The 19,036-nt window shown below is 47.8% G+C and overlaps 1 pseudogene across 1 annotated transcript in view; it reads right to left on the reverse strand.

The window, feature by feature from the left end:
• The window catches only part of LOC144121839 (uncharacterized), an 83,010-nt pseudogene that overhangs the window by 27,194 nt on the left and 36,780 nt on the right, over nt 1–19,036 (reverse strand). Inside the window, exons 6-10 of the transcript XR_013312714.1 lie at nt 18,291–18,458; nt 15,785–15,878; nt 11,310–11,402; nt 10,505–10,670; nt 582–661 (exon numbers count right to left, since the gene is read on the reverse strand). The product of XR_013312714.1 is annotated as an uncharacterized LOC144121839 (transcript). The remainder of the gene's footprint in view (nt 1–581; nt 662–10,504; nt 10,671–11,309; nt 11,403–15,784; nt 15,879–18,290; nt 18,459–19,036) is intronic.

Consider the following 19,036-nt stretch of genomic DNA (forward strand, 5'->3'; position numbering starts at 1 on the left):
AACCCAAGATCCATCCCTCTAAGCCAGCGGTGCACGAGCCAAGGCAAGTAACCACAGCTTTCATCGCAATAACCATGAGCCAGAACTCGGTGAGTAGAGCCTTTGTAATAACGTAACAAATGACGTCACCTGCGGTGCTAAGAGGTGCGATGATTAGAAGCGGCATCACAGAAGGAGTTCACAAATGCGGCTGAAACGCCGCGAATTTAACATTGAGGCACTTTGCACTGGGATGTCTGGAATCAAAGAGATGATTCATAAAATCTCCTTTAATCTTTCTTTTAAATTGTCGATAGAGCCATTACCCGGCCTCCCCCACCGCCTGTCCACCTCCTGGATTCCCAGTTCAGCATGTCGAATAATTTAGAACATGAAAAGGTAGGGCTTTCAAAACAGCATGAAAGCCCCCTAAGAGCTGAATAGGGTGTTTAGACCGCGGCTGACTTGAATTACAAATCCCTAACCGCGACTGCACGTTCTACTCAGCGTTTTGTCTCCGTTAATTTACGCTATGCAAGACGCACCCAGCTAACATGAACATCAGCATGCACAACATGAACGACGATAGTCAAGATTCTCACCTCCTGATCAGCACCACGATGCCAGAGAGGGCGAGGAAGATCTGCATCTCGCAGGAGATGTACCATAGCGGGTGGTAGCACTGCGTAATTTGTGACAAGAAAAGGATGCAGAAGTCTTCTAGACTATCGCCAAGCAAGAGAAAGCACACTTCGTGAAGCTGATTAAAAACTGCAGAAACGAAGTGACAAAATAAACAGTTTGCAGAGAGATGTGCCATGGTATGAAACAAGCGTGCTGCTGTCTAAAAGACAAGACGCGAGACGTAAAAAGTTAAGATCTTTTGTGAAAAACGGTGTCCAGCGAAAGTTCTAATTTTTATGATTAATGTAAAAGTGAACCTTTTCTTATTTAAGAAGCAACTCTTATCAGCTGCGTTTTTTTTTCCTGGAGAATTCTGTTTCAATTAACCTTGGTGGTCCTTGTAGCTTTTCATTCAGAAAGTCTGACATCGCATGGCGGGGTCATCATCTTGCTCTGTATATACTGCCCCTTTTGACAGCTTCCTTGTAGTGCCTCTGTTTAAAGACGTAGCATTTCACTGAATCTTTCTAAATGAAATGAAGGAATTCAGGTGAGCTCCGGCGTCAGCAGGAACGACTGCAGTGTGGTGGTTATACTGCTGCGTGCCTTCAAGTGACACTCTTTGAGAGCACTGAAGTTATAAAGTTGTTCCCGCTAACAGCTATTACAGGATCAGAATGCAAAATAAAAGAGATAAGTAAGAAAATAAACAAAGGGGCGATCCGTTGGACTGATGCTGAGGAAATGGTACTGCATTTTTGTTTCACTCGGCAGTCTATTCCAGCTTTTATCACATTCCAGCTCCAATTCTATTCCACTGTGGTGAAGGCGTGGTAGACAGCAGCTGTGATTACCTGCCAGGAGTGGCATGGGGAGTAAGAGGAGGATGGTTGGCAGGTGGCTGGAGTGGTCACCTGCCAGGTGTGAAGACGGCTGTCGCCAGGTCTTTGCTGCTACGAGGCTTCGATGCTATCGCATAATACGAAACAAGCGGCCATTGTATAGACGCTTTACAGCGCGGGAGCATGGGCGCCGCCATATTTGGTCACATGACCAATCTGCCATCGCCGGCCCTCGGGCCTTCGCGTTTCGACGGTGGCCGGCACGTTGGTGCCCGGCTGCAAGACGCTTCGCCGGCTCTCGCTGTGGATAACGAGCTGTCGGATTGCACAAAAACTTCTTGTGAGTGCGCGTAGAACGTGTTGGCAATGGAAAATGTATAGTTCAACCAGCTCATTTACTCGCCTCCTTCAGACTGCCCGCATTGGCTCGAATGTGTCAACAAACCGCGGTCAGCTACCTGCGCGTGTATATTTATTCAGTCAATTCACCGTCAATTGCTATGTGTGGATCGCATAAGTTGTTGTCGAACACCAGATTCAAAGCGGGACGCATGTTGAAAGCTTGCGTTCTCGAGGTTGATATTTTTACCGAAAGGAGTAATATGTGTTCACAGCTATTAAGAACGTTCACTGCTCAGCCCTGTGCACGCGACTTAAACCAAACGCGCACGTGCATGTGATCGCGGGCCGATTGCCCAGATATTTACGTTATCATCCGTTAACATTCCGCCTTCCAAGGGAAGAATACGGATGCTATTCAGGTGCCGTTCAGAAGCTCGGCGACGTTCGACCGTGCTCTCTTGCTAAGAAAAACGAAAAACAGCTCGCAGTTCAGCACCCGCAGAAGTAACCAACCTGAATAAGCTTAAATATATGAACTCCAGTCAAAATAAATTTCACCGCTGCCCCTACGTGCATTAGCGTACTTCTGTAGAACCTTTCATCGGGCGAGAGAATTTTCGAAGGGCCTCCTCTGAGGACTTCTGTAAAAGCTCCGTTGCCGCTTCCACCGTGCTAGCACCAAGTACGCACGACAGTTTATAGAGCACTGTGCTGACGCCCAGGAAGCACTTATTGCAAAGGTCTAAAAAGTACCGATTATTGGATCGATGTATTGGATCAGTGTTAGTCGAAGGTGAGGTTGCAGGCATGTGTACGCTCGTTCTGGCTGCCGGCGCTGAACTAAACCGGCGCGTAGCGTTTGCGATGTTTATTTTTTTTTTCGTGGAACAACAAATTAACGTTCTGTTCTCCTTGAAAGCAGCATGAACTCCCAAGCCAGCTCCTCGAAAAGCGGCGGCAATTGTATCGCAAAGTGTCCTTTATGTAACAAGCGCGTCCATTTTTCCGGCACTACACCGCAGGGCCATTAGCTCTAGATATTAATTCAACAATACGCATGACATACGTATCACAGCCGGGTTGTTTGCCGCTTGACGTCCGTACACAGGCTTGCGCAGCTGAGTTTCGCACTGCGCGCCGATGCTGCTACCGACGGCTTCGAAGGCCAGTAGTGGCAACCGTCCTAATGGCGCCACCTGTCGTGGACAGAGCAAACTGCTCTCTGTAAACGGTCTGTAGCCTCGTAGCTGTAGTTGGATACAGCTCGAGAAATAAGCGACTAACGTCCCTCAAAGGAGTCCCTCCAGCCAATTGCATCTAGCGCACCTCGTGACGTCGTGGTTAATTTCCTTATACCCGTTAGCTTGACATCGCAGAAGGTCGCAGGTAAAAGCAGCGTCATGAATATCGGTCGAAGCCAATGGCTGAAGGGTCTTTTCTGAGGGGCGTCTGATGCTTCATTCATCTTGAGTTGTACCGTACTATTGTTCTCTTAGGTGGGTGGATGAGGTAACAAAGTTTGCTGGGATAAGGTGGGAACTGCTGGCAAAGGACAGGGTAAATTGGAGAGGTACGGAAGAGGCCTTTGCCCTGCAGTGGGCGTAGTCAGGCTGATGATGATGTATATTAGGTGTGGCTGGGTGGGGCGTGGGTGTGGTTGGAGGTGCAGTAAGGTGGTGTGAATCCGCCTTCAATGCGCGCACACAGAAAAGTGACTTCCAGAAAAGGATATAGGTTCTTTTCCCAAAAAGTGGCCCTGTGAGCAGTGGTAAATGCTGTGAGCATAGACGACGACCGAGGTGTACCGGCGCATGTCAGGTTACCCGGTGCTTTTGTCTCGAGGTCACTATTTTTGTCCGGAAGATTGGCGCGGCTCTTTCTTCGTCAGGCGGTCTTTTGTTTTTCTCCTACCAGAGGTATCAAAAATAAGCGGCACACAAATAACAGAGGGTCCTTGGGAGCATCGAATTGTCTCGCTCACCTCAGAGAGAGAGAGAGAGAGTCAGGCGGAAAACAAGAGGAGGCCGTGGCGATGCACATCACTCGTTCAAGGGCGGTGATACCCTTCCAACCGTGAACGAGGAAGTGCGCGCGTTCCGGAAAGGTGGTGAGCAGCTTCATCTTCCTCCACTTAGACCTCGTGCACCAAGGGAGGGCCTGCGTCTTCAAGATTGCGAATATTCGTACCCGCCGCAGATCCTCAGTGACTAAAGAGTTCCGCTGGCACGCACGGGGTCGCGGGTTTGAATCCCAGCAGCATTTTGATGGAGGTGAATTTAAAGGAAAAGCCTTTGGTCTGAGATTTAGGAGTGCAATAAAGAGATGCTGGACGAAAAGTTTGGAGGAACAATTTTTGATGTAAACGAAAGCTGAGCTGCTAAAACTGCGAAACACGACATGGCCGCCGTGGTGGCTCAGTGGTTATGGCGCTCGGCTGCTGACCCGAAGACGCGGGTTCGATCCCGGCCTCGGCGGTCGCATTTTGATGGAGTCCCGTGTACTGTGCGATGTCAGTGCATGTTGAAGAACCCCAGGTGGTAGAAATTTCGTGAGCCCTTCACTACGGCATCCCTCATACCCTGAGTAAAGCTGGGATGTTAAACCCCCATAAACCGAAACACGACATGTTTTTTGTAAAAAAAATGCGGTGAACACATTTCTTTTGTTCCGGAATTTGGCCGTCTCTCGAAGCTGCGAAAATGGCGTGACAACACTTCCCTGCTCCTGCGCGATTTAAATCGGTAGACGCGGGTGCACGCTTTATTTAACTTTCCGTTTTTCCGAGGTCGACCTTCGTCTCGGAGCATTCAGAGTGGCGAAACAAAATGCAGAAATTTTGCAGAGCTCAAGGTTGTGAAAACAGCATCATCACCTGAGTCAGGCATTCGAATCCGTTTATGTAAAAAAAAAATGAGAAGGCGCGAAGACGATGGATTCGCGTTTGCGTCCTGCGTTCACGTTTGCACAAAGAGCGCGATTTAAGAGCGATTATTTTAAACTGCTGCTGCTGTTGCACATTGAGTACGCGGGAGAAAGGTATTCACGTTGCTAGCCCCGACTAACTGAACGGCACGTCCGCTTTGCTCGGGTGGGCGTCAATGTTTCACGGAAACGGCTCGTAAATGCATAGATCACTTTTATTTCGTTGGATGAATATGTTCTGCAGATTCAGATTAGTGTTCGCTGCAAGTGTATCGAATTCATTAGCGACCAGAAACAAGCTTAATAGCAGATGTGCGACGGCGCGCTTCAAATGACCGCAGCAGGCTGTCTGGCGAGAATGTTATGACGTCACGCTTTCCGGCTAGCGTTATCAATGTGGCTTGACGTACCCTCATGAAACGCTGAAAATAAAAGCATCCGCCGAAAAATATGCAAAGTGGCCACTTAACCTCGGTATAATCGCACAGTCAGAGTCAATTTTCAGCGTCTCCTTCAATTTTTCAAATTTTTCCTCGGTGTCCCTTAGAGAACCCCAGTTACAGGAAATAAATCCGGAACCCTTCACTGCGCCAGCTCTCATCGCCCATTCGCAGGTTCGAGGCGTTCAATCACGCACACAATAGCATTGTACACGTCTTTGTACGTAATGCCCGCCCGTAGTTTGCGTTACAATTACCACCTGCTTTATTATCGTGGCTGGCCAGAGCACGCGAGCCAATTAAAATAACCTTCTTGACTATTGCTACGTTACAGCGTTTTTGAGAGATCTTGATTAAGCCGACTGTCCATTGGCTCCAAAAAATAAAATAAAATGAAAAAACACTGGTCGGTTAAATATTGGGCATTCTGATCGATTTCAGACATTTGGAAATTCTGGATCTTAATCTGTAAGTACGTGACGGGTGCAGCTATCCGTGGCCTCACTTATTTTCTCCTGCAGAGGGCGAGACGACTGGAGGTCCTTGCCTCGTTTTTTTTTTGAGTTGCAGTTTGGATGCCTTGTACAGGAGAGGAGGCATTGGGTGACGCTCATCATACGACTGGCCACAGCTCCGAACATTTTTTTTTTGGTTGCGTTCTGGCAAGTTGTTCGAATTCATTTTGTTCAAAACCTCGGCGACGCCTGTTTCATAAGCTTGAGTGTCTTCGCCTTATGGTGATTTTTTTGCCCTGTCCTCAAAAGACTTCGGCCTGCATTTGCGACAAGTTGCTGTCCGGCTGTCAACGAATTTAGGGCTACGCATTCATTATGACTGCACATTCTTTCGTTTTTTTGCGGACTATCATGTGCCATGATGAAAGTTGTGCATAGTCGAACCCAACTTGGGGTTACTAATTCAATGCCCCGTCGTGGAAGCGCCGCGTGTGAGGGAGGAACGCTGTCCCCGCAAAGACGGACAAAATTTCACGACATTGAAGACAGGTGCATCCAGGTAAGCTGTCTTTGTGCAAAAAGGAAACATCCGCAGAGAGGGCTCGACGGAGAGCTATCTACAGCTGCGACGACGGAAAGAGAGAAGGAAATGAACGCTGCGCCTCCATTTCCTCATCGCCGTGAGTTAATAAAAGATGAAACGCACATGGTCTTGCAAGGTCGTCGCCAACGCACAGTAGGCATGCTGCCTTCGATTACAGTGGGAGACTGCAGGTCTGCGCGGATGACCTTGTCTGGCGTGTGGGATATCGCTTTGCATTTAGACGCATTTCGTGGCTCTGCGACGGTGGGTGTGTGGGAGGCTTTCTTGCATTTTGCGAGCGATTTCGTCCCTCTGGAAACACTTTCGTGTCGAGATGGCGGCATTGGGAAATGCTCCTGTGTCTGGTGTTCTGCTTAAAGCGCAACTGAAAGCTCTTGTGACGAGCTTGATGCCTTTCGAACTGGATCTGTTTTTACGCTCACGTGAAGCGTCGCTTCGCACGGTTGACTGCCTGAAGAAAATAAAAACAAACTACGGACACAACTTTACCACCTACGTTGTATTCTTTGTCGTTATAAGTTCAACAGGAGCTCTTTCGTTGAGCGAGTGTTGATCTAATATCGATGAATATTGAGCGGACCGTTCTATTACACATACAGAAGAAGTGCAATAAAGGAATGGCATGTATTGCGAAGGCAAGATAACCTGTCGATAAGGACAACGTCCTGCATACCAAGAGAAGGTAAGCGTAGCAGGGGCCGGCAGAAAGTTAGGTGGACGGATGCGATTAAGTTGCGTCTTCGTAGGTTGTAGCGTCTGGCGTCGGACCGCTGATGACCTTTGATCCGTAATCGGGCAAGCCTTCGAGCTGCTTTTGCGCGATGAAGGTAGGCAGCAACGTCGACGTTCTCTTCTGTAACGTTGGGCAGCATGGCGTCTAGCGTGATCGTGGCCTCCCTGCCATGGACGAGCCTAAAAGGCGTCATCTGAGTGGTCTCCTGCACTGCGGTGTTGTAGGCGAAGACGACGTAAGGCAGGATGACATCCCAGGTTTTGTGTTCGGCATCGACATACATGGCGAACATATCGGCGATGGTTTTGTTCAGGCGCTCGATTAGTCCGTTGGTCTGCGGATGGTATGCAGTTGTCGTCCGGTGGCTGGTTTGGCTGTAGCGCAGGATGGCTTGCGTTAGTTCCGCCGTGAATGCTGTTCCTCTGTCCGTGATGAGCACATCGGGGGCACCGTGTCGAAGAAGAATGCACTCCACGAAAAATTTGGCGACTTCTGCTGCTGTTCCGTTCGGTAGAGCTTTCGCCTCGGCGTAGCGGGTCAGGTAGTCGGTCACTATGATGATCCACTTATTTCCAGATGTTGACGTTGGAAAAGGGCCAAGCAAGTCCATGCCAATCTGCTGAAAGGGCCTTGAGGGAGGTTCAATGGGGTTCGGAAATCCTGCTGGTCGTGTGGGAGGGGTCTTTCGTCGCTGACAATCCCGGCAGGTTTTCACATAGTGTGCGACATCGGCAGACAGTCGGGGCCAGTAATACTTGCCTTGAATGCGGCGGAGGGTGCAAGTAAACCCGAGATGTCCAGCTGTCGGCTCGTCGTGTGAAGCCTGTAGAAATTCTTCGCTGAAACAAGGAGGTACAACAAGGAGGTAGGCTGTTTTGCTCGCTGTAAAGTTCTTCTTCACAAGGACCTAATTCTGCACACATTCTGCACTGGGCTGCGGCCCAGTGCCACAGGTTGAGTCGGTAAATTAGCTGGCTGTCATAAGCGGCCCTCAGTTAGACACCGGGCCTCGTATAAAAAAAACTGTGTATTAGAAGGTGAGCGTGCGACTGACGAAGAGCAGCAATAAAAATTCGGTATGCGTCGTGATGCTCCTCTGTTTCTCTGCTAGGCTTGCCAACACAAAAAAGTATGACAAGGGTTGAAGGGGGAGTCTCAGTGTGCTTAACCGCCAGGCACACTGAGACTTCCTTCTCAACTCTTGCCATTTTGGATTGTGTTGTCAAGAACCCCAGCTTCGTGCCCTCTCTCTATCATGGTCTGCAATGCTTATGCATGACCAAAACATTAATTCCATTGGGTCTGTTCTCCGGTTGTCCAAGATAGAACCTTCGTTTCTTTTAGAGAGGCACGCTCTACGTTTTTGCATTGGGTTGCCCAAATCATCTCCGAATGTTGTTCTACAATTGGTAGCGCACATTTAGGACTTGAGCTCGCCTATCTTTAGAATGCGGGAAATTTTGTAATGACATTTGAGCATATTCCTGGCTGTGCTAAACAATTTTCGCGTCGCACCCAGCTATGCTGCGAGGTGCTCGTTGACCGAGGTATAAACTTCCTCAGGTATTTTCAGAGTCCTTGCTGTCTAAAACTGCAGTCTCACCTAGGTCCGTACAGAGTGTTAACTATGCGCGAGCTGATCGCGAAGTTAGTTGACCATACTATTCTAAGTAATTCAATGAATTTGGCTGCCATTGTGCTAACTCGTCTTCTAGACGAATATCTTTTCAATTTTCTGAACCATTCAGGTGACCCCACTGATGCCGCTGAACATGGCGAAAAAGTGGCGATTGGCTTTTATTTTCAGACACTTGCTTGGAGCTATTCCGTCCGGGTCCCAGACTATACGTCGATATCCGTCGGTAAATTTCTCGACATTGGAGCGGCTCTGCACAGGAATCGAAACCGTCTATCCCAAGTAGTTATACTCGTGGCCTGCCCATCTGTTTAGACAGTGCCAGAAGGCTCGAGGAATGGGCTTTTGAGCCAACCCTTTTATTTTTTTCCCTACTCCATGTAAAAAAAGTGCCGTTTCAGTTGATACCGGGGCACTGCGGCATTTACTGAAACTCAGCGGCTGATTTCTTTACGAATTAAACCCTTTATGAACCTGTTCCATCGCTTATACCAAACATTATCCTATCGATATTGGCTTGTTTCCATTCACTACCTGAACCACGAGCCCCTGCTTGGTACAGCGGAGTGTCAGCATTGAATATTCCCATGGACTGTTTTCGTTCATGCCTCTCAAGGCAATGCGAGGTATCCATGACGTTCTTGCGCTGCAGAATTCCATGCTTTCTGCTTTTCAGAGTTCACGCCGTCGAGATTGTACGAATCATGGTGTGAAGTTGAATCCCTGAATCACGACTTTTTTTACCTGCTGGCGATTCGCACCTCAGAAAAGAACTTATTTGGAAATTCTTTTCGCTCACTTGGTATTATGGCTTTCTATTCCAGTTGTCCCTTCCTTCGGTACAAAAGTCAAAGGGCATGATCTGAAGCCAGTGTGTAAGTTTCTCCACGATTACATTATTGCAACCAGCAGGTTCATTTGTTCGCCAACAAAAGCTTTTTCCCCTCAAAATTGCATCCCTTCACTTTTATCCAATTTTCCCTCCTAACAAAAAACAATTTGTTGTAATATTACTGTAACCCTTCGATCTAGTCCCGTTCTAACAGTGAGTGGTTAGTCCATCATTTTTTTTGGTCGGTACCAAATCTTAACCAATTGGCGTTTCCACTGAGCCAACAACAACAACAACAACAACAACAACAACAACAACAACAACAACAACAACAACAACAACAACAACAACAACAACAACAACAACAACAACAACAACAACAACAACAACAACAACAACAACAACAACAACAACAACAACAACAACAACAACAACAACAACAACAACAACAACAACAACAACAACAACAACAACAACAACAACAACAACATGACGTTCTATGGGAAATCGGTTGCAGTGAATATCACCAGCTGTTGCACTTGCATGATTCCAGCTTTTTCTTTGTTGTTGAAGAACAGCAGAAAGCGTCGCGCAGCCAGCGCAGAGCTGTGTCCGAGCGTGCGAGCAGCAGTCACCTGAGCTCAGGTCATTGTGACACGGTACTTCAAGAGTGACACCTTTCTAGCTTTTTTTTGAGGACACGTGACCAATCAAGCGCAAGGTGATGACCTCGCCGCAGATCTTACAACAGAGCTGTCGAAAATGCTTTGAATTTATCGTGGAGCCTTTGGAACGATACTATTGGCTATAATTAGCAGCGCTTCAAAAATTGCTGCGTTGTTTGCGGGATATCTCTATTTGTTCTTTTGGTTGCTGTTCTTGTCTTCTCTCCGTCGATCTCTTTACGGCATTGAGCTCGCATTACTCACAGGTTAACCGGCATTACACCTTGCGTCACGGCACATCTCTCGAACAAGTTTAATAATTAGTCACAAACAATTGTGGAGTATAGCCTGAAATTACAGGTGTGCAATTAACTTGGTAGACGGGTTCACAAAGTTTTAACTGTTGTAGAACACAGTCATGCGTACTCACAACATTCTCGTGTCCTCGCAGATTGTTCAGGTGCACCAACACGAAGCCCCAGCGACGCTGGCAGACGGCGCTGAGCCTCGGCAAAACCCTGTCTGCGCCGGGGCCGTCCACGAAAAGTGGGTACAGCAGAAATGCTCCCAGAGTCAACACAGCCGACACGGTCAGCCTGGGTGAGGGAAGAGAAGTGCGAAACATTTGTGCTGATCAACTCGTAAAAACAAATTTAGTCAAAACACAAAGAACCAATGCATCGCGCTGAAACTGCCGGCACGTTATACCGATCATACATATTGACATCCTTGGACAAAAGTTTTGATTATAGGAATGTTGTAAGGTAGTGCTATAGAAATATTGAAGGTAATGGTCTATTCTTCCGATATATCGCGAAATTTTTCTTTTAGAGTGTTTTCATCACTCACATGGTGCAGTTAAGACTGCCATAGAAAACCAATGGGGAACACTTTTGACGACAGCACAAAAGTTAATGGCAAAATATGCTAGCCTGCGAACGGCAGATCGGCGGAGTACTGATTATTACAGTGGAATCTTACAATATACGACAAAAACTGCGTTCATAAGCTGGTTCCCGTTCAAATATGCTTTTGTCTAGAATTGTTGGGTATGTCTTCATCCGCTATCTGCTGTTTGATAGCAAGCAGACTTTTTCCGCCAAGCTGACCCTAACTTGTGATTGTACTGTTTTTCAGTTCATAAACAGGCGTGCCTGCAGAAGTTCTGAACGATCCTCAAACCTAGCCCACGCTTTCATGCAGACTACAGCGATAAAAAGTCGCACCGTGCTTACCGGTTCTTTAAGCAGATAACGGCGATAAGCCTCCTGACGTAGCTGACCTTGAGCCTGTGGAGCTCCAGGACAGTATTTGCAGCGCAGTATCCGCTGGGTTTCGTGAAACATTCGGAGTGAAAAAGAAACACGTCACGATTAAGCGTGGCTCGGAGAAATAAACGTATAAGTATATATGTAAGTCATATCCACGGAAAATAGAAAAGTTGATCATCTTAGTGAGAACACACATGCCGTCATATCGCTGGAATAATAAGCTACCACAGCACGGCGTGTGGAGTGGGGCAGTACGAAATGCGCAGAGATCGCTCATCGCTTCGCGTTGTGTCGCTGTGATAGAGGAGGACAGCGGCACGTTCAGGAGACGCGATTTATAAGCCCGCGGGCGATGCATAAAGGCCACAACGTATGCTCAAAACCCAGGTAAACGTCGCTTCAATTTGTGCGTCCGTACTGCTGCCTGGTCGCTCGTCTTTGTCTTGCTCGGCGCCTCACACTGTCTTGTCACCACACTCGTACAGAAGCAGAAAGGCGTTTCTGTCTCTGTAGCCCACATGTTCACCATCAGCCGGGTTATGTCCACTACGCGGCTTGACGCAGTGATCTTTAGTTTGTCCTGCCTTTCGTATGCCGCGCCCTTACGAATTACGTCATATTATTAGGCACCAAATTCTTGATAAATAGAATATACAGGGCGTGTGCTCCACCAGGTGTTTCAGGGAAGACTAAGTAATTTCCAAAAATATGCTTTTTTGGGTAAAAATATGGCTTTTGGGGCATAGTATTACCAGTGCTGGCGGACACCGTGAAGCCGGTGAATTATCCTTAGTAAACTGGTTAACTTACTTCTGATGATTAACTTTTTAACTATCACAGTTAGGCAACTGTTTGCAATTAGAGATTTCGAGCCGGTCGTTAGAAACAGCCATATCAGTTTTTAGAATTCCGAAAATGCGATTATCCTCGGCGCTGTGTTCAACAAAATTTGGCTACATCGTGCAAAAATACACACGCATTCGAAAAGCACGCATACAAAGCAACCTTTCCAGTTCACGTAACAAGTAAAAAAGAAGGCAATATTTGTCGAGCCACAGTGCCAAGGATAATCGCGTTTCCGAAGTTCTAAAAACAGATGTGGCTATTACTAACGACCGGCTACAAATCCACAACTGCAACTGGACGCCTAACTATAATAGTAAAAAGTTAATTATTAAAAATTAATTCACCAGCTTACTACTTAAATCGATTCACCGGTTTTCTGGTGTGCGCCAACACTTGTAATACTAAGCTGAAAAAGCCATATTTTTACCTCAACGCAACTTTTTTTTGAGATTTACTTAGTCTTCCCTGAAACACCTGGTATAGATGATGCCCGTTTATTACACAAAAGCTAAGGCCTGTAAAAAATTGGGCTATTCATGTTGAAGTTATTGGCAGCTTACTCGCGCTCCAGGCCCCTTATTTCAAGGCTGAAACTGCGTTCTCAAACAAGTCGTCTGCAAAGCTTTCTAGGAAGGCATGGCCTGTTTTCACCTCCGCTCCTTCTTTCCAGTTTGCTGGACTTGTACAGATATGAAGCAAACTTCAATCAATTCATCATCAGCCATATCAAGCTCCCGAAAAGACGAATTTGTTTTGCAGTCACCTACAATCATTAAGGTACTCTCACAGCTTCAGCCAGTATTTCTCAGTAAATTTTCTTATCTTTTCTCGCAGTCTGACTTTTGGGTGACTTGGGCGTCTTTTCCTCTCCCTTTGTATAATTCACTTTGCTAACTATAAGGAAAGTTAAGCCGCTATCGGTTGTCCGGATTAGGCGGCCGGCTTTAACACAGTTCTTTCTCGCGATTTCACGTATAGATTTCATTGACTGGCGCTTGTGCTAGATTTCTGTATTCTAAAGTTGCCCTATGATTTTCCGCTCCAGCCTCTCGTCGCTCCCCTTCGCTAATTTTGTTGTTGTCTATTAACCTTAATTTCTTCTTTTTTGTTTGTTCGTTGACGAAGGCAGCCACTGCACTAGAAATACAACGTGAAAAACAACAGCTATTGTTGAACAAAAACAAAACAGAAAAAAGCACGTGGAATTAGGTTATCACGGCGATTGCCTATTTCGATAATACATCAACACCCGACCTGAATAAATGCTTTTGCATTTAAAACCAAGACGTACGTAACACTACGGAAGCGTGCACGGACTTTCACTGGCGTGTGGCTGTGTCGCGTCACACTATGATTGAAAACTGGCGTCTTTGCACAATGAAGGACGTGTGAAATATGTTCATGAGGTCAGGCTGAAGCGCCAGAAATTTTCATTAATAACTGGTTTTGGGGGAAAGGAAAATGGCGCAATACCTGTCTCATATATCGTTGGACACCTGAACCGCGCCGTAAGGGAAGGGATAAAGGAGGGAGTGAAAGAAGAAAGGAAGAGAGAGGTCCCGTAGTGGAGGGCTCGGGAATAATTTTGACCACCTGGGGATCTTTAATGGGGCTGTGAAGGGGGCTCTAATATTAAAGTTGCGGCATGCTTGGGATATTGAACTACGCCGCTCAAGGATTTTTCAAATGCGCTTTGTAAAAGCTGAGTAATCTGTAGTTAAAATTTGAATTTCAGCGTCTTCGCGCCTTTCCCTCTCCTATCGTCACTTTTTTCACTCTGGAAGGTAGGCGCTCCTTCGACGACCCCCCTCCTGGAGCGGAGCTTCGCGACCCGCCGTAGCTGAGCGGTTTATTGGCCGCGGCCACGGTAGCTGCCTGACGTCTGCAAGAATCTAACCAACGGCTACCTCTCACCTTGTCTACGCAGATGCGGAGGACGGTGGAGGGTGCGAGCATGAAAAAGTTTCCAGAAAGGCCTCGCCAACTTTTACGCGTGATTGTGGGTCGTCTGATGCGTGGTTTTCATGACAACGCAGTGCAGTGATTAAGTGAGTAAATGTTCTGTCCTCGAAAGGCGTTTCAGAGCCCCTTTAACGTGCACTGACATCGCACAGCACACGGGTGCCTTAGCGTTTTTCCTCCATAAAAACGCAGCCGCCGTGGTCGGGTTCGAACCCGGGAACTCCGGATCAGTAGTCGAGCGCCCTAACCACTGAGCCACCGCGGCGGGTAGAGACTTTCATTAACGAACACATATTTTTGCGTTAGCATGGTTACTCATGTCAGGAAATGGCGTGCTCTATAGTAGACATAAGGCGTCACGGCTAATAGCTAACGAACTGTCCAGTTGTCCATGCCGGCACAAAGACACTGCTGCCAGTGCATACGGTTGTCCGCAATCCATGAGCTTCTTCCAGTTCTATTCCTGTGGATGGCACATTTGACGAATGACAAAAAACAGGAAGTGTTCGCAGTTTCTTTTCAAAGTTAAGCTATCCGTTAAACGTTAACATGTTGGCATACAAAACAATCAGCGATAAAAATAGGTGAAACAATAATCTGCAGGGAACAATACAAGATCTCTTATGACAACGCCTCTGGCGCCCCGTAGATGTCAAAATTAGCGGTCGCAGTGGTGTCGTAACAGCTAATCAATGCGCTGAAACGTGTATAAAGGATTATTTCAGATACAGCTAGCAGGCGGAAAAGGGGGACACTAAAGTTTCTTCATTTAAGCTTAAATTAAATGTATACGGCGATTGTGATGAGGTCCCGGCAGATAAGCGATCCGACCCAAGCCAAACGGTCCTAGCCATGGGCACGGACCATGTGGACATTGGGGGGAAAAGATATCCGATCGGAGTCGAAACGAATAAAATCTAGGAGTGGTTATTTAATGTGTTGGTTTGTATCTTGGTGAGTGCAAGGGGGGGGGGGCACCGTACAGAAGTCCCGCCCATGTTGTTGGCAGTGGGACTTGACGCCTTTTCTGTAAAGCGTCCTCCGAGGAGCACAGGTATGGGCCCTGGAATCCTGTGCTGTCGGGAGAGATTGTTTCAGGCGAGCTGACGTGCCAGCTCATTGCCGACTATTCTAGGGTGACTACGAACTCATACCACCGTAACAGAACAGGAGGCAAGGGCTCCGAGTGCGGGAGTTAGGTCGGTGATGGAAGGGGTAAATGACGCTGGAGAGCGCAGAGGGTCTGCATATAATTCGTATGGAAATAAATGGGCAGCACGGGGAAGCCGGCAGAACGTTAAGACGGCACGCAAGATAGAAATAACGAGAATGATGGGAGAAGGGTGTGAATTTTAATTGTTACGTGATAATCATATAAGGGCTGGGATTATATGAGAGTTTATTCGTTACTCTGCCGCTTCTCACATGTCACTTGTATTTGTGCACAGCTCACGTGACTTGTAGTCTTGTGCGTCACATCCCCCCAACCCCCCCTCCAGATAACGCAGGTAGTTTCCCTGAGATTTGTCTCCGCCACACCGTCAATTATGCACGCGCGAAGAGATTTTGAGCAAGTACCGCGTGCGCGACAGCGCCCGTGAAAATGAGGAGAAACGTAAGAGGAGTGGTACCTGATGAGGAGAACCGTGGTGTAGGCTAAGTCCGAGCTGGCCGCGAGCGTGTACAGAATGCCACTTCCCCACTCGTTGTCCAGTTCGTGCTCACCTGCGCAGCGCCAGCGAGACTCGTTACTGCAGTTGGAAAGACACATCGCACTGTCCACCATAGCTGGAATAAAATCAACTCAGAGTATCTTTCTGCGAGGCCTTTAGCCCGTCGCCATTACGTGACACAGATCAAAGCACGGAGGCTACTACTACATGCTACTTCGAACAAGTCTTGGAGTCTTGGAGATTTCGTTTCATTTGGACCGCTGCCATTTCTCGCTGTCTCCGTTGACGTGGGCCATGGGGGGTGACGTCACACTGCTCGTGACAGAGACGCGCCTATTATGCCAACTGTATACGGAGCATGCACCAACGTCACAATGGCATCCATTTTGTGGCGCATGTTGCACGGCGAAAGGCTGCAAGGTTATCTAATCGGCTTATCACCACCTGCTTCGGTTTACACTCCTCATCAAGCTGCGTGCTATACCACAAAATGGCGCCCGTGACGTCACATGAATAACTCGGATAGACGCGCCCCACGCCCATGACGCGTATTACACTCCTGACCAGCTTCATCTGCACTTCTTTCCTTTAGGGAAAAACTCGGCTGCACTAGTCACTGGACGAGTTTTCAGTGTACCGCGATCCTCCTCTCTCCACCACCGGATTTAAAATCTCCATGGCTGGCTCTGACTGACGTTCCCAGGGCTGCGTTCGCATCCTTGGTTCACTGTGCATCCTCGTTTCTAACGTCGTTATTAAAAATGACAAATTAAATTTCTGACACAGCCGACTACGGAGATAACCTGGACGGACACTGAGAATAAACAGGAAACAATAATTTTGGTAACACGTCGAATCAGCATGTTGCGCATGTATATGGGTCTTAGAGGAAAGCCCAGAGGCTTTCTAAGGCCGCCGCTCTATTAGAAGTTCCTGTAATTATCATGGCGTTTGATGTTTGGCAACATTGGGCAGCGGCATGCAGTCCGGCGGCGCGGGGAAAAGGAGCGCGATACTCTGAAAACTTATGTAGTGACTCTAATTCTGAACTGGGTGCAGAGGCTGTAGAGTGACTAGCGCCAATGCAGCGACCAGATCTGCCGTGCCTCCAACTGATAGTCTGGTTTTCTGTCTTCTGTTGTTTTCTACACGATTGGACAGAACGACGAGTTGAAAGCAATACTAAATGAAACATTAAAAAATACGACCCTTGGCTTGCCATTTGCTCATTGCAAAAGAATGGCACCACGGCAGAGCGTTTACTTGCGTGAAAAAATGTGTACATAGTTCACAACCTAATCAAAAGGAAGCAATTGCTGCTGCTTTAACAAAGCTTGTGCCCGAGTAATAGGAAAATGATGGCGCGATAATGGCTCGACAAGTGTGGCTATTTTGGCCGGTTGCTACCATCATGGGCAAAAGTAAGAGAAAGAGGCCCACCCTCGTTCGACCCATGCCACTCTGCAAGGGGGCGGCACCTGACAGAGCATTTCTACTGTCGAGATCGGTGCAGTGTGCCCGCCTGGACGCCCTGATTTTCTTTAATTGTTGCGTTTACTTCTACAGACGCAAGGAGCACATGTTTTACACGTTTTCAGAGACGGCTTATGCGCTGTATTTGGGGCAGAAAAATAAATTAAATTAAAATTGCGTCAAAACATTTAATTGCTACCGAATACTGAAACAACGCTTTCAATAGAATGAGTGCAGTGAGTTGAGGGAAAAAAACAAACTTACTCGCTGGGCAATCTGCTGTTTATTTTTGGCACCTTGAAATGCACCGCGCCGTGTAATTACAAGAGCTACCCTCGCCTCCACTACGCAGCGATGGCGTAGAGGTAGAACATCCGCCTCGCGTGCAAGAGGACCGGGGTTCAAAACCTGGTGCCGCGCAATTATCCACCGGGTTAAAAAAAAATCCGCGTGTCGATGGAATTGCATAACCAGGCCTGGAGTGCGGCCTGATCTCGGTGACCAGAACCGACAACGCACTCTCTCACCAGAGCAGGATTTGGCCACCCTGGTGTAGTACTTGGCCACAACCTTCTATGATCAAACCAATTAACCCTCGCCTCCAGGCAGCTGCAACAGCTTGGGGACCACGTTTCTTTTATCATTGCACTAGCATCATAACACTGAGCAATGTTAAACGAACGTTTATCAGTGATTGCGCCATTGAGTCTACCATGTGGCACGGGTACATTGCAGCATTTCATGAATGCGCAATTCAGTTTAGACGAACATTCCCAGATCGCTGGGTTGGCAGTCGAGCCGAGAAGCGGCGCCCTCGAGAACTCTTCCAGGCACTCCAAGGCTCTGAATTGGTGAGTAGAGTCACGATTACCTTACGGAGACTTGTGGCAGGAGGTTACAGAGCCAGTTGCGCAACTAAACGTCTTTGAGAACCTTTAACGAGGACAGCGCGTTCAAATGCTCGCTTTCTGGAGCGAGCATTCCCGCTTACTGTGCTCGAGAAGCCGGCTCCGGTAGGTCATGCCCAGGATGATCCAGAGCAGGCTGATTGCCTTGAGCGGCTGGACTGCAGCCATGTGCTTCTCCTGGCTGACCAGCAAGAGACGCTTGATGCTCGTCACTGCTGAGAGGGCCACGGTCAGACGTCTGAGGCACGAGTCTAGGAGGAGGTCGAAGAAGCAGAGGCCATCAAGGATGGAGCGCGCCTTGAGAGACATGCGTGCAGAAGTGCGCTTTTAAACCGCAAGAAAACGGCGCCGCCTGCTCGTGTATCTAGGAGAGTAACTGAGCGCCACTTATTTCAGACGAGCACACAAAGACATGACAGGACGGCCGCTGACTCCAACCTAGTTCGATCCCGGCCGCGGTGGTCGAATTTCGATGGAGGCGAAATTCTCGAGGCCCGTGTGCTGTGCGATTTCAGCGCACGTTAAAGAACCCCAGGTGGTCGAAATTTCCGGAGCCCTTCACTACGGCGTCGCTCTTAGCCTGAGTCGCTTTGGGACGTTAAACCCCCTTAAACCAAACCAATCCAGCCTAGTCTTTTTAAGCAGGCAAAGGAAGGGAAAAGAGAGGCTCGTTACGTGATACATGACGGAAGCCAACAGTCGCCGAATTCAAATAGCATAGGCGATTTTTTTTATATGTTGGGTAGATGAATGGGAGATTAAGGATGTAATTATTTAAGGATAACTGATAAGAAAGCAGAAGAAAAAACAATCACATGCCGCCGGCTGG

Source organism: Amblyomma americanum, chromosome 2 (assembly GCF_052857255.1).
Source record: "Amblyomma americanum isolate KBUSLIRL-KWMA chromosome 2, ASM5285725v1, whole genome shotgun sequence".
Lineage (NCBI taxonomy): Eukaryota > Metazoa > Arthropoda > Arachnida > Ixodida > Ixodidae > Amblyomma > Amblyomma americanum.